At 37.8% G+C, this 16,165-nt stretch overlaps 1 protein-coding gene across 1 annotated transcript in view; it reads right to left on the bottom strand.

Moving 5' to 3' along the window:
* The window catches only part of GUCY1A1 (guanylate cyclase 1 soluble subunit alpha 1), a 35,454-nt gene extending 19,615 nt beyond the window's left edge, over nt 1–15,839 (bottom strand). Inside the window, exon 1 of the mRNA XM_042049698.1 lies at nt 15,819–15,839. The gene's annotated coding sequence lies outside the window, so the exon portion shown is untranslated. The remainder of the gene's footprint in view (nt 1–15,818) is intronic.
* Nucleotides 15,840–16,165: the final 326 nt, after the last annotated feature.

The raw sequence follows: 16,165 nt of genomic DNA, 5'->3' as shown, positions 1-16,165 counted from the left end.
CACTGTCTTGCAATACAGATCAATGAATCAATCATACAGTATAACCCCTAATATTAACACATCCATTTATAATAATTAAGCAATACCACTTGTCAACAGTAGCTAAAGGTAGTTTACAATCTTAATTTATGGACATGGCACAAAAATTAAAACCAGCATTAAATACTTTTCTCTTACAACAAGCAGAGTCCTTTGCTCACAGTAAGACAGAATATGGTATGATGATATGCCATTTTTTAAATTTTAAATTATACATATCCCTTTGTTAGATGAACTGCTGCATGTTGAGCAAGAATTAAAAAAAAAAAAAATTAGGGTTTTTTCAGCAGTCAAAAGATATGGCTGACTGAATCTAACTTTCTCTAGTACAAGAGTGCAGCACTTGCAGGAGTGGTGTGGAAGCCTTTGCCTCCACAGAAGCAGCTGTTAACTTCTGCCTTCATGTAAGAAAGAGGCTTGCTATTCCCACTCAGCTCTAATCTCTGTGGGATTCAGAAATCCCTGCCTTTTGCCCCTTGCCAGTCAGTGCCTCTGCAGAGAGCAAGGCAGGAGCTGCTCCTTTTATGCATGGGCAAAACACAACCAGCTTCTAGTGAGACAGGTTAGGACCAAACACCCACCCTATCAGTAGCAGCTCATTTGTGTTTCAGCTGCTCTGCCTATCAGCTGAAAAACACAGCTAAAATAACTAAATCTTGTAATTTTTTCTAAATAATATGCAGTACAATATCTGTATCTTATTTTTTTCTACTTCAAGTGCTGTGGGTAGCAACAAAATCAAAGCCCTGGTGATTGGTCTGTTTCCAAGGATCTTAAGGAGGTTTCTAAAATACTAAGAATAAACACCTCAAGTCCACATCAATATATAAGCTCATATTTTAAGAAGTCAAAGTAAGTATTTATTAGTCTTATTAAATCCTGTACAAGTTAATCTTTCATTGGTTGCTTCATTGCTAAACATGTCCAGGGTACACACCCCTCAAAGCATTAATTTGTTTGGGTATTGCATAGGAAAGGAGTTGAGGTCTAGAAACCCCCTAATGTACATGACCATTCAATCCTAAATCATTACCACCCTTGTGTCAGTGTAGACACTGGCTTTACTTACTCTACAAAGTAGTTCCTTTCTATCCTGAAAGATTCTAGGTTTTTTCACAGTACATATTTTTGCTACCTGAGCAAAGGCAATAACTGATGAAAGGTTGTTATCCTCTCTATAGATCAGGATAAGACATGATATTGAACAGTGGGCTTCACAAGAAATTAGTAGATTCAGCAATCTCAAATTCCACTCCAGCTCCCAAAAGGAATATGCTTTGCCAGGCATTAACTTTCCTGCTTGTTCACCCAAAATTTCCACCCTTCTTTCTTTCACGTCAGTCCTGGTTCTGATCTGTCTACCTCAGAGCCCTTTAAGAGTAGTCTTTTACCGTTTTTTCTCCAAAGCACAGATTGCCATTGTGTGCTATGCAAGCCCAGTTCCAGTGTTCTCATTACCAGACAGAGCACTGTTTAGGGCTATTTCTAATACAAGTAGAGTCAATATTTTTCTGTAAGTCACAGCATACTTTTGATAATAAGGAAATACCACAGCACACCACAGATCTTATTGAATTAGTGGAATTGCAGTGATTACCAAAGTAAAAGATAGTAAAGCAGCTATGATAAAATAATACAAATCATACCAATCCATCATTGTTTTAACAGTCCAAACATTTTAGTAAATCCAAATTCAGTATTGTAACCCATCCCAGTGACTGTCCCATATGACTATATGACTGCTTATGGCAAGCTAAAAATCTAGACCTTGCTTTACAAGAAATCTTTCTCCCCACATAATGTGGAATTTCCTCACCTTTCTACCTTTCTCTTCTGTATAAAGTATTTTAAGAAGCAGAGACACAATCAAGTGTTTGCTCTGTGCTCGAAGTTGAATAGGTTGTGATCTGCAACATTAGACAGCTACCAAGCCAGGAGATGAAGAAAATAATTACCTTTGTTTTGTGAGAAAAAAATTATCTACTTCTCTATCTTGTCATCTATCTTGAAAATAAGTTTCACAGAATACATGTCAACTTCAAAACTACTAATATGTCTTATTTTAAGGTCATGAGACAGAAGACATTTCTGCTGCTTTAAAATATTAGCATTTGTGTAATAACATCAAACGCTAGGTATTAATATTGAAACTAATGTTCTTGATGACACGGCAAACCCCTCATTTTAAAGTATCACTATATTTCTTATATTGGTTTTGTGACTGACTCATTTCCCTGTAATGGTCTGAAGCAAGTCCCTGGATCCAAATATACCCCTGGGAGAAGCCCAGACTCCAGATGTGAAAGTTATATTGCAGCCACATCTCTGGTTTCAGTTAAAAGCAAAGAGGGGACCTTAATTACTACACCCATGTTTTGGCATGTAGCTAAAGGAAGGATCGATTCCCAAATGTTGCTGATAAAATGCATATTTGCCATTTTAAGTATCACATTAAGTACTTTTGTAGGGTAAATATTTTCCTATGCTAGGACCAAATAACATGCTGAGAAGACAGCGTGGGAAAAATATTCTCTTCCTGTGAGTCAAAACCTCTCTGTGAAAACACTCCCCAGCAAGCCCAGCAGGCAGGCTCACAGCACCTGATCCTCTGCTCCCTCCGTCACACGCTCAGGATGAAGTGCAGCCCTCGGCTGTGGCACATCCATGCCCCCTCATCCCTGGCCCACAGCAGGGCTGGACCCCCAGCTAAGCAACTTCCAATGGAGATAGCGCCCCGAGAGCCACGGCCTCCTCACACTGCAGGAGCCCTGCAGCTGCACTGCTCACAGCCATTCTTCCTGAGGCACAGATAAGGATACCTCAACAAACACTAGATACCTGTATGCAACCATGATGCACTATTCAAGTTTCTGGCTTGGGTTTTGGGGTTTTTTTGAGAAATACTGATACTGAACTGACATAACTGATGAGACCTCGAGTGATCCGGCTGCCCAAATGAGGAAACAGTTGAAGAGCTCCTGCAATGAGGGCAAGCAATCCAATGCATCTGGAAATTATTCTCACACTTTGAAGGAATATATTTTTAAATATAGCACAATCTGCACTTGCAGTCCTTGAAAGTACAATACTTTCATAAAACTTGTAAGAGAAAAGCTAAGAAAAATAAGTTTATGTCTTCTTTTCAAGAATTAAAACTCGTCCTGAGGACATGCAGTGGTTGTGACAGTCAGCAGGAGTTAAATGTAAAGATCAAAGTGTTGCCCATAGCCAATGGAATTTAATTAGAATCCACAAAAGGAGGAGCACTGAGGGTCTAGAACATGAAGTCATTGTTAACTGTTGTGCTTACTGATTCCTTCCAAGTACCTACTCACAGCTCAATCTCTCAAACTTAGCAATGCATAGCACTTCACTCATTTAACTGGACCTTTAACTTTAAATGTCTGCAAAATCTGATTTTTGTTTATTTCATAGATCAAAAGTGCTATTTAGGAGCAAATAAAGTAAAAAAAAAAGTGGTAATTATTTAATGATGAAAGTGAAGTCTAGTAACCTTTTATCCCATACCATTAGTGAAATCTTTAGCTAGTATTCATGACTTAGCCAGGATTGCTGCATCTTTTTTTCAATAAATTAAATAATAAACTGTTTAAAAACTCTAAATTTCTAATGCATGAAGAAACTTCTCATTTGAGCACCATGGTCTGGATTAACTGTGAAGCATCTTTCAGAGATGATAAAAAATTTCCCCTATTTCTTGAAAGACAATTATCTTGCTGAGATTTGTACCTGCACATACTGATCTTGCAGAAGTTCATGTAACTGTTTCTACAACTGACACATAGGTTTGCATAAATATTATTTTCCTAAATATACTGGAGCATTGTAGGGCAACATAAAACATTGATTGTAGTGTCTAATGACAGTGCATATGGTTAAATATTCCCTTTGTGTTCACAGCTTTAAATTATAATGAACAGCAAGTTTTATAAATAAAAGTACTAAAAGTATTATAAATAAAATTACTAAAAGTTTCCATGAACTCCACAGATCTTAGAGAACTGTCTGAAAACTAGGTCTGTAGAAAGAAAAGTGTTTCATTAGCAGATTTCACTTGCAGAGTTTTCTGACTGGGTATTTGCCACCTGTCACTTCTGTTTACAATGTCTATAAAATCATTTTAGCACTGAAAATCACTGACAACTACCTTTCATATTTATTCATAGCTAAGGACTCCTGCCAACTCCCATCGAAGTCAACAGCAGATTTCTGGATATAGCAGGAATAGGATTAAACCTAAAAGGTCTGTGACTGCTGTCCCTGAAATACTAATTTGCATTTTTTCTTATTTTTGAACAAACATATGACCTTGGCTTTTTAAATTGAATGTTTTCTGTTTTTTGAACCAAAATACAACCTTGTCTTTTTAATGTTGGGTTTTTGCAGCTAAGTGTGCAGATGCGATAATCACAGAACTGAGGTCATTTGAGATTACAGAAAGGTTAAAAACTATGCATGGGAAGGTAAAAACAGGAACTTCTAATTAGCAAAAATGGTTTGTCCTGCAGCATTGAGGTCATGTCCTTGTACCTTTTCTGAAAAAACATATTGATTGAAGATGTGTAATCAACCCATTCGAATAGATGGATGAAGCAGTGTTTTCACAGCCATCATACAGATACTGATTTTGCTTTAGGTATATCCCACGGCAGAAAAAAGCAGCTCTGAAGAAGCAGAGAAGTCAGCTACTTTCCCAATTGTTCTCTTCCATGGTATTTGCAGGGCAGGATCAGAAGGCACCTTTCTTTTTGGTTAAATGCCTACAGATGGTTTCTGCTACAGAACATGTTTAAAAATAATTGGAGATGCTGATTTAGCCCATGTGCACTGTAAATTAGCACCTTCCTTTTTTATTTCACTGATTGGCCTGTCATTTTGCACACAATGGTACAGGCAGATATAGTTATTCATAGCCCACCTCTTTCAAAATCTGCTCTTCTAAAAAAGCTTTGAGTACACAAAAGCAGTGCATCTTACCTTTGAAAATATTACCAGTATCCTACGAGACTGAATGCTTTAGGAATACATTACAATACCACTTTGAGTATATTGTTTAGTTGTTTTCTAATACTCTTCTGCAAAATACAGCAGATATGCATTTAAAGCACAGAAAGCTAGGTAAATATGTGAATTTATATTGTCTTTAAAAACACAGGCTTCTTTTTACACTAAAATAATGAAGCTACATAAAGATGAGAGCTTTTGTCAAATATTGAGCCTGCACATGTGGTATTAGGAGAAATTAATCTTGTTAATCACAACAAATAAGCAGTTAATGACTAACATTAGCCTGCTGTTAATGTATACCACCTCTGTAACAAAACTAAAGATTAAATAAATCCAGAAGCAGATTTTGAACATTCAACAGGAAGCCAATCTGTGATGCTTGTTATTGTCTCCAGTGCAATTGCTGAAGTTATCACAGTTACTGATCTTTCAAATCCTTCCGTTCCATTTATTCAACTCTTCTTTTAAGCATGTGAAAGAAATCAAATTGCATAGAGTGTTTTTCAGATTACTTCTGCACAGGAAAAGTCAGCACATGCAAATGAGAGCAGCAGGGAGAAGGAATGCAAAATTAACTCAGAGATAATGGCCATGTTCACCACAGATTAAGAGATACAGAGGAATGGAAATCCAAGAAAAGGTTAACAAAGAACAGTGCAGAAACTTTGATCATATGTATCAACTGCCAGCCTCTAATTTGAGGTACAAATTCAGGGTTTAATTATTGAGGCAAATTAAATGTATTTTAACTGCAAGGATTCTTCTGCTGCTTTTTTGTGACTTTTTGTGCAAGGTCCTCAGATATTGTGCATTGCATGAACCACAGGTTAATCCTCCTGGAGTTATTCTAGGCAGGGCATCTAGAATTACCCACGTTTCTTCATTTCACAACCTATATAACTGCATTGGCTGCAACAATGTTAACATCACAATATTCTTACCAAAGTCTGAAAGATCAAAGCTTGTCTTCATTTCTCAGATTGCAGATTTTCTTTTGTTTTTTTTCTTATTTATTTTGCAGTATGTGCTGTTCTTTATGAACAGAGATAAAATGAAGGGAGATACAGACAGAATAAAGGATCAAGGAGGAAAAACCAGAAGAAAACCTATAGTAGAACATGAGGAACAAAAAATCCATAAGAAATAAGGAAAACACGGGCAATAGAGCAAAACTATTTGTAATGGAACGGACAGTTCTCTTACTGATAAAGTGCTTTCCCTCTACTACAAATCCACTGAAGTTTGGTAGGTTCTCAGGTAAATATTTTTTCTGTAATCTGTCAGTATAGCCTATAGAACATGTTGACATGCTAATTTCATGGAGCTTTCCAGCAGTATTTTAGATTTTAGGAGAATTTTTTTGGTTGTTGTTTTTGTGCTTCAACCAACTCTGCTGGTTATATATTACACTCTGTTGCACAATTAAAGAAGGATATATGTTTATTACCTTGATTTGGCTGTCAAGATTCAATTTCTAGTGTCACTGGTTTGCCGCACAAGCATCTATTGGGGGGCTGGAAATGACACACCTAGTTTTGCAGCATTGTTTAATGAGGCTGCTCTGTGTTAATAAAGAAGTAATAACTTCCTAAACTTGGACATTTCCCATGTTATTTTCTAGTATTTTGTTTTGAATGGCATTGGTTTGTAACACAAAGGCCAGACGTCCATTGTTATCGATTTAAGGCTTTGTTTCCTAATTTTACATTTTCTTTTTTAAAGATGTTTCACTTGTGTTTTATAATATGTCTACAATGAACCTCTTCTCTCTCCATCAGGCCTTCTGAAACACCAGTTAGTGCTGCACACGTATCTGAGATCCCAGGATGGAAGCACTACTTACCTGGCTGCCTTGAAGGCCCTGACCTGCATTCCAGTGAGGCGGCATGGAAGTGCACTGGTGTCAGCAATCACCAATACCCATAAGACAGACCTTCCTCCCACTGTGTCACCACAGAAGGTAAGGAATTGTATGGGCACCCAGTTCTTAATTCAAGGTGTGGCAATTTATGCTTCACTGCTGGGCTTCAGTCCTCAGGCAAAATGAGCACAGAACACAGCTTGAGAATCTTGGTCTGGAGGAGCTCCCAAACAGGAGCAACAGCCAAATTGTAGCAACAGAGTCATCTCAGATTTACTTTGTTGAGAATCCAAACTAAAATCAAATGTTATTGATAAAAATCTTTGTCTCAACACTTCAGCTACCCAGAGACCTAAGGCTCACTTTAAGTGTAGTGGCTGTCCCACACCAAAGGTCCTTTAAGTACAATTTCCCACCAAATGTTAAAGAATAACCACTCTGTATGTGCTGCTTTCTAAATCTGTAAAATGGAAATCCACCACTGAACACCTGTTTTCTCTCATTATATTAAGAAACTACATTCATTTCAAAAAATGGAGCCATGTAACACAATGTGTCCAGCTTGTTGTGTTGCATACTGCTGCTGTGAATAGTAGATCCAAGCCAGCAAGGAAAACACTTCAGCTGTTTCAGAGGTGAATGAGCAGAGCATCTGGACAGTGAATTGTGGCAGAAAACCTAAAAATGAACCAAAATAAAATTCCAGCCAAAGTAAGTGCATATGTACTCAGAGGAGTACTTCAAATAGGTTTTGAATGTTATTTGAATACAATCGTGAAGATTGATTGCTCCTTTGACTGGAAAGTTAAAAGTATTGTGCACTGGGCCCTTGAAAAAAAATTAATTATGTAACAAATAATAGGTTCCACCTCTGTATTTGTTTACGTGCACAGAAAGAGGATGCTACACAGCAAGTTCCCCCTTTTCCGAGGGAATAAAGGCTGAGCAGCCATGGGAACAGCTGGGGCAGAGGGAGGAAATGAGATGCACGAGTTCCTAGAAGATGTAAAGCAGAGACCTAAGTTTAAGGATAAAGAGAGGTAGTATCTCCTTCACAAAGAATTTCCTGCCAAGATGAAGACAGTATTTTTTAAGCATTTTGGCATTCTAGAGCATTCTGAAGCACCATGAATCTTGCCGAGTGTGCACTCTCAACAGGTAAAAACAAAACAGGGAGGAAAGAAAGTCTGCTGCACTGTGTATAATCTTCCTTTACATGGGGCCAGAAATATTTGACATTTCTGCTTACAGTTTAGGTGATGTGGAAAATACAAAACATTTATTTAAAATACTTGGACCTGACAAGCTTTAACGAGACACAAGCACTAACTTTACAAGTATCTTGTGGCAATGGAGAAATTACGTTCTCCCAGTATCACAACTATCTTTTCAGCACACTCATGTTGTAAAGCTTTGCTCTGGGTTTTCAGCTCTGTTTATAACAGGCATCTAAATCCTACAATGCCCATACTATGTTAAGCTGATATTAAGATTGCATTCCTAGGTAATGCAGCTTCTTTGCTAAAAGACACCAGAGTGCCAAACCAAAGTTTAAAGATCTGAATGCAGTTATTAATGTTTTACTAAAGATTATGAGTGTTTTCCATTACTGTAGTGTAACAGGAAAGAAAACACTGAGTATTTGTTACATAAACCCATACAACTGCCTTTTTTGGCATATTTATTCCAGCATTAAATAGATCAGCCATTTACCATATAGTAGGTTACAACAATGGCAATAAAATCTAACTACTATTTTTTTAAACATATTAACCCCATTAGATGCTTTTCTGCCACTACCACTCTCTCATTTCAGTTTCTTATCTTGTTTTTCCCTGTACCAACTAACTGCTAACAAAATTCTGCCCACACCATGGGCATGGATAGATGTTCTGTTTTAGTTTTTGCTATGGGTAAATCATAATCCTGTATCCTATCAGTAGTCCTTGCTCTTCACCACTTCAAAGCCTATTTGAAAAGATATTTTTTCCTTTTAATTCCCCTCTATCATTTGAACTCATTTTTGCTTAGAACTTACTGTTACTTGGAAATAATAATTTTAAAGATGAAAATCATTTTCAAAGAGAAACTCAAAGGAAGGTATCATGAAACCACATATCATATATTAAGCAACCATTAAGGCCAGTTTTTACTGGCATTTCTGAGTGCCAGTCTCTAATCTGCTATGAGAATAGTCAAGTCTCATGATACCCACCTCTATCTCATGCATGGTATAGCTGCACACTTCAAAGTGTGACTAGCCATGCCTCTGTTGCTTCTAAAATCTACTACTGTTATGGTCAATGACTTTTTCCACATATAGTTGGCTATTGTGCTGCATCTCCCACAGATCTGGAGCATATGACATACAGGGAAAGTGTGAACCTGATCAAAGCTGATACTAACTTCCAGATCAGCTGCAGATTTTCAGTGTCACATTACAAATGTGGTCTCTGCTTCATGAGCACATCAAAAGGTTTTGCAAACAGTGTCTAACTTGAGACTGAAGACTGGTCTCCTCTGTGTTATTTCATTGCCACCGCACAACCCAATGTTTTTGTCTGCAAAGGGAAATATTTCATTACCTTCTAACATTCATGAAGGTGTCACTATTTAGTCATCAAGACCACAATGGGTTGAAAATTCTTACAGAACTTTTGCTTACATTTAAAGATTGGTATTTAACCTTCTGTGAGTTCATCCTTGGACAGGTTGCTTAGCAGAGAAATAGTGCCACTGATACCCTGCATTCTGCTCTCTCTTTTGCTGTTGGTAGGCCTATTACTTGCTTATTTTAAGCCAGAAGGCTCCAATTAAGAGCAGGGCCATACAGAAATATACAGCACAAGATGAAGTCTGACCTGAAGGGTTTGCCCCCTGAATGGGTAAGACAGAAAAAATGGGATATGAAAGGACCATAACTATGCCTCCTTTTTAAGTGGGGAAATAAGCCATGCTGGAGATCACAAAAGAAGCCAAGCTCAGAAGTCAATCCAGATGTCTTAGCACAAGTTAAGAGATTGCACAAGTTTCTTGGGCAGTTTAGTAGATGAGTGACTTAGAGAAGTCGAGTCTGACCTTATAAAAATTGGCAGCAAGATAGTAAAAAGAACAACGGGATGAAAACACTTTACACAAGTAAAATTCTAACAGATTTTGCAGATAGAACTCATAAAAGGATGCAGGTGCTATATATACAAGCAGAACAAGGAAGGTACCCTCACACTAAATCTTCACAGCTAACACACAGCAGGTTTAATGTCACTGTTACTTCTGAAGGCTTCGTAATTCCTTAAAGGAAATGTATTTCCCCTTGTCTGGTTTTTAATATCATGCAACTTGTTTGGGAACCTTTAACTGTACAAAAATAAGCATTTAATTCAAACTATAATTGATTGTAATTATTTCTGTCAAGATTTCCTGACGTTTTTGAGAAAAAAAATCAGGTCGCCATTGACCAAAAGCTTTGCTAAATTACTTAAGCCATAAGACTCTCTCCCTTCATACCATTCTTCCCATGGGGAAATTCTAAAATCCTACCTCTAAATATGCCTTGTGAGTTCGTTCTATGGACTAACGGTTCTATTTTCACTAAAATTTCAACAATTTCAGTCCACCAAAGATTTTTCTTATCATGAAGGCAAACGGTTTTCCACTTTCAGCTTGCCAGTGCAAAGAGGCAAGAGACAACTGTGAAGACAATTTTGGCAAAAACAAAAAAAACCTGAAATTTAAAGTTAGATTGATACATGCTTTCTCCAAAGACATGGAAATTTTGCCATTTTTAGCAGTTCTATTTAAAACAGGAACTGCAATGAGTATTTTAGGCTCCTGGATGCCTGCAGTCAGGGCTAGGGAAAAACACAGCTATTCATGTAAGCAGATGTCCCTCCCTACAAACCAGAAGGCATCACCTTGAGTATATTGTCTTGTGTTTTCAAATCATAGAAATAATTATGAGCAAATGTAAAATCCCAATTTTTCCAAGTTACAAACTAGAAATATTGCTGAGGTGTTCCTCTGTTGTATTCAGGCTTTTACTAATGCTCTTTTGTGTGTGAGGAGTTTCTGTATTTGCCAAGGAGGATAATCAGCTTTCCCTGAACAATTTTTGTCAGTCTCCATCTCTATCAAGTGCCAAATGGAATGCAAGGTTAAAATGAAATTAAACACATGTTTACCATGGTCAGTATTAGAAAGGCAGTCATCTCTATACAACACACTTCTGTCTAATACACTATTGAGAAACTTGTTTCTGTGCTATTATTCATTAAAAGTGTCGAGTTGAGCAGCAACTACTGTACATGGCATCACAGAAGCCTTAAGTTTTACTGCACTCCCTAGAATCAGTGACATTCTAGAACTACACCAGGAGGATTCCCACAAAATACATTTTCCCCAAAAGCGTGACACATTTTTGTTCTGAGTAACTCAGAACTGGGCTGAGGAAGAGATTCACTTCATAAATATATGTTTCTTTCAATTTCCATTGTGGAGGGGAAAATAAACACAGACTTCTTTAGCACATTGCCTTCTAACAAGAAATTTTTACATTATTCACAGGGAAGCAATTGGATGACTCGCACAGGATACTCCCTGCAGTTCTCTAATACAAATAGCTGTCTAAGTGCTAGATTCCACAATGCTTGATAACATCTTTGGAAGTGGTTCCACTCTTCTCCACGATGATACACGTCCTGTTTCTAGATTACGACCACACAATTAAAGCTCTCTTCCTGAGCCACTGCATGGCTGACCTATTTTCTATACAGACTTAGCTGAAACAATCAATGGGCATAGCCATGCATGAAGTGCAAGGCATAGCCAAACCATCCCAAGGGATGGTTCTGGACAGCTCTGTGTCCCATAGCCCCATGCAGGGATGCAAGTCCCCAGGCATTTTTCCTCTTGCCTTAGGGCAGAGGAAAAGTGGCCTTGTCACTCAAGTATCGACAGCACAGCATTGTGTTCACAGGCAGATACATATGCACAGGAAGTGCAGACAGGGGCTCTCACGAAAGAAATACCCTCTCAGAAATACCACATAAGGTCACAGCTTGGTTATCATCTGGGCTTACTGCACTCCCTGTAAGGAATTACCCTCCTGGGGTTGACTTGCAGGAAGGGGCTGGTTTGAATGCTTCTACTAGCAGGGCACCGTTCTCTTGGAGCAGCTACTTCGAGTGTGAATAGTGAATATGCAAGAAGAAAATCAATTCACAAATTGACATTAAGTAATACAAAGGAACTAATTTAAAGAGTCAGAGCAGTAAAATCAAGAAGAATGTGTACCACAATACTGCCAAGTTCAAGTAGCTGGGAGGGTGCTTAAAAGTAGCAGTGAAGGTTTGAACCACGGAAGGGGGTATTTGAATCAAATGAGAATGTCAGTTAAAATACAACTAAATCTCAATTAAATCTGAAAGCAGTAATATTCTTAGCACGGGCACCTATTCCACTTAACAAAACTATCATGTAATAGGAAATATGAATGAAAAACAAGTGGAAGTGAATATCACAAAATACTGTGCTCCGATAGGGTGGGATTCTCTCAAAGACTGAAGGCCTGTGTAGGCCCTAAAGCTCACAGAGGTGCTTGGGGTCTGAATCAAGGAACAGGACTTGGTGAGGTCTCTCTGTGGTGAAGTAAAATGAATCCCTAGAGATGATATTTTCTCTGACTTAGGTCATGAAGCAGCAGAACAACTGAGAACAGTGAAACGTGCACTCCTACAAAAAGGGAGAAGATGTCAGTTTGCTCTAGACACCACATGTACAAAAACAAGTGTGGTGAGCCACTTCCTAGCACTGACCTGCCATCACCCGAGTAGGACAACCAAAAAAATGGAAGAACAGCATATTACCAAATGAGCTGCAGTCAATACCTACGGTACAAGTAAAAGTCTTAATTACAGATATTAACACGGTTTTTTTTCCAATTGTCTCAAAGCAGGTGAATCTATAAACAAAAACCTTACAGAAAATCTGCTGTTTCTAGCAAAGTTTGCTGCCTTTATTAGAAAAAATTAATTTGTTGTTTACACCATAGCTAGAAGCCTTAGTCAATTTAACCACATGCTTAAATCCTATTGTTATTTTAAAATCAAATAGATACTAACATTCTGCCCTGAACAGTGTTGCTTTCTTGAACAAAAACCTATGCCCTGAACTGACTTAAAAATATATTATGTTTAATGATAAACTTGAATCTCTACTTGTCATACAACTATTCATGCAAAACATGTTGAATATACATCATACATACATCATACAGCCATATCTCAAAAGGTAAAGACAAGCTAGAAAGAATATTCAAAATAATGTCAAATATAAGATTTGGCCTAATTTAATATCAAATGCTAAAAATCTTAATTGAAATGGTAAATATCTACATAAATGCAGTAAATTTTAAAAGACATGTCGACAATAAAGGTCTTTAAAAAGTAAATAAAAAAGTACAAAATGTGCAAGGAATTGCAGCAAAAAAACTCTAATGGCAGCTCTCCAATGGCTCAAACTTCATTTGCTAATAAAATGTGCAAGCTGAAACGTAATGATTACAACATTATAACAAAATACTTCAAATTATGTCCTGTAGTTTCCAAAAACTCTTTTGAAATAATATTTCTTTTTACCTATACTAAACTTTTCTTAAATGAATAAGGTTTTATAAAGAAAAATTAAAACCTGTTGCTAGTCTACAAAGTAGCTACAAAATACAGCCAGTACCTCCTAACACATATTTCCTTGTCGATAATTTAGGACATTGCATATGCTTGCTTAGACTCCTGAGGGGCTTGACTTTTAGTGTTTGAGGATTTTTTAAAGTACAATAAAATTTACAGCAGTTTTTGTTGAACAAGTCTTTCCAATTAAAAGGAAAATAGCTGTGTTTGCCCTAAACTTGCTCTTGGCTTCTTGGATTGCTTATTTTGAGTCTCGGTTGGTTTTTTTTAGAATTTTAAACAGATGGCATTCATATTCAAAATAACAGTGATATTTTATCTTTTAGGGCATGACATAACCAGGTTTTGACTGCTACTGATATTTGGCATATTAGATTTTATTATCAACTCTTACTTATGTTTTCATTTCACTATGGGATCTGTTTTGAAACAGACTGTCACAGAAGGCTAAGGACAGATTTTTTAAAGAAAGCATTAATCGCAACAAGACAAATATACACAACCTTAGCACTTACTTTTATGGACACTAACTTTGACTTCTCATTTTCAGTGTTTCATCAAAAACTTGATTAATTTAAGTGAGTACTCAGCAAGTGAGCCAATGGGAGAGAGGAGGTGAGACTTTGGTCAGACATTTTATTGACATCAAATAAGGGTAAAAAAACCACTGTAGAACTAAATTCCTTACCTTCTCCTCCAATGTTTGCCTCCTGATCTTTCATTGTCATGACTCATAATAGCTGCAAGTAACATATTTCCACAGGAAAAGAAGTACAACCAGGAAATCTCAATATGTGCTTTCCTTCTTTCTCCTTCCATACTTTTCCTGCCTACTTTGGATGAACATGATTTCAGCAAATGGTTTTTTTTTTTTTGAGAATGGGGAGCACAAATTTTTTATATCAATGCTACAGTACTCCTCATGCTTCCTTACAATCACCTGGTTCATTTAAGGTTCTTGCTACTGGCAAAGTGAGGAGAACAGTCATCAGAACGTATGGCCATATATAGCACCCCAAAGCAACACAATCCAAGCAAGAAACGTCTCTACAATTCTCCTCCCTACAAAGAGAACATTTGTAACACATTTAAACACATTCTCTGGATGCTTGAATTGCTTATCTTCTCTGATTAATTATGTAAAATAGTCTGTTACAGGAATCTCTTCCCAGTACAGGCTGTCACCACCTTTTGTTCCTGACCCTAGAAAAGTAATAGAACCATTTATATGATTTAAAGTGTATGTTTCCTTATGACTACGTTTTGTAGTTTGGAAACAAATCACCTTAATTCTAACAACAAGAAAAGGGAGTGGCTCCATTGGGAGTTTTGTCTTACAAAAAATTCTAAGATTAGACCACTTCCAAGTAAGTAAAACACTTTGTTCTATTTATACAAATATAATTAAACTCTTACACTTGCTATGAAAAATTCCTCTGTTACATTTTTCTGTAGCTCTGTATTCTCAGACTACATACTGGAAAATCTAAGTGAATAAAAATTTCTCTTTTCCTACTAGTATTCCAAATAGTAAATGTCTGACCATTTGTCTTTAGACCAACCTACATGCAGCACAGTGTAACCTGTAGTCCAGTGGAAGTGAAAAGCCCAAATACAGCATTACAGACACACTGCATCCTTGCTTATGACTTTTTCCTGTTAAATCATCCTTTGAACTTAGAAAGCCTTCTTACTACATCCAGAGAATAAGTAACCAGCTCTGAAAATAGAGCCATTTTAGAAGCAGCATTAGATCAAGCTTGAGACAGGACATAAGATGTATATAAAACATATAAAAGCACTCCTTTATACATGAGAGAAGAGCTTTTCAAGCATCTCATGATTATAGATAGGGACGATTTTATAAAGAGAATACTAAATGTAGGCTAGTAATGGTCACTGAGCTTTAGCCACAGAAACAACTCTATTCACTCAAAAAAGGGGATTACAAGCCTAAAGTCTTGATAAAACGGAAAGAAGAGGGGAGCTAAGAAAATTGACTGAAAAACTGCTAATCATCATGAATGCAACAGAGGTTGGGGGTTCATTTATTCTTCCTAGGAAGAAGAAATAATTGGAATAGCAGATGCAGAGATGAAGTTATTGTTAGAGCATCAAGTATGTGATGAAATGTATCAGGTTTGTGTCTAATTCATGAGGTGGAATAATACAAATTGCTTTGAAAACCGAGTAAGAAACCTTACCTAAGCATAACGCAGTAGCAGCAGCCTGAATGGGTTGAATTAGCTTGACGGGTACCAGCGGTTTGTGAATTCTTAGAAAGCCTCACAATGCACAAAGGCCGCCGGAGTAGCCCTCGTGGCTGGAGCCCTGAGCCGGCTCCCCGAGCGCTTCCAGCCCCGAACCGAGCCTGTTTCGCTCACGCCCATATCTGGCTCGGGGCACGGCGCGAACGGGGCTCGGGGCGCTGAGGGGAGAGGGCTTCCCGCGCCCCCCCGCCCGCTCCCGGGGCTCAGCACCGATCACCGCCCGGCCGGAGAGAGCCCCAGCCCCAGCCCCGGCCCCGGCCCCGGCCCCGGCCCCGGCCCCG

The sequence above is a fragment of the Corvus kubaryi genome, unplaced genomic scaffold (assembly GCF_017639235.1).
Source record: "Corvus kubaryi isolate FWS band 111438036 unplaced genomic scaffold, C.kubaryi_AGA036_p1.0 71, whole genome shotgun sequence".
Classification (NCBI taxonomy): domain Eukaryota; kingdom Metazoa; phylum Chordata; class Aves; order Passeriformes; family Corvidae; genus Corvus; species Corvus kubaryi.
The sequence above is the reverse complement of the archived record's forward strand: the minus strand, read 5'-3'. Positions and strand labels throughout refer to the sequence as shown.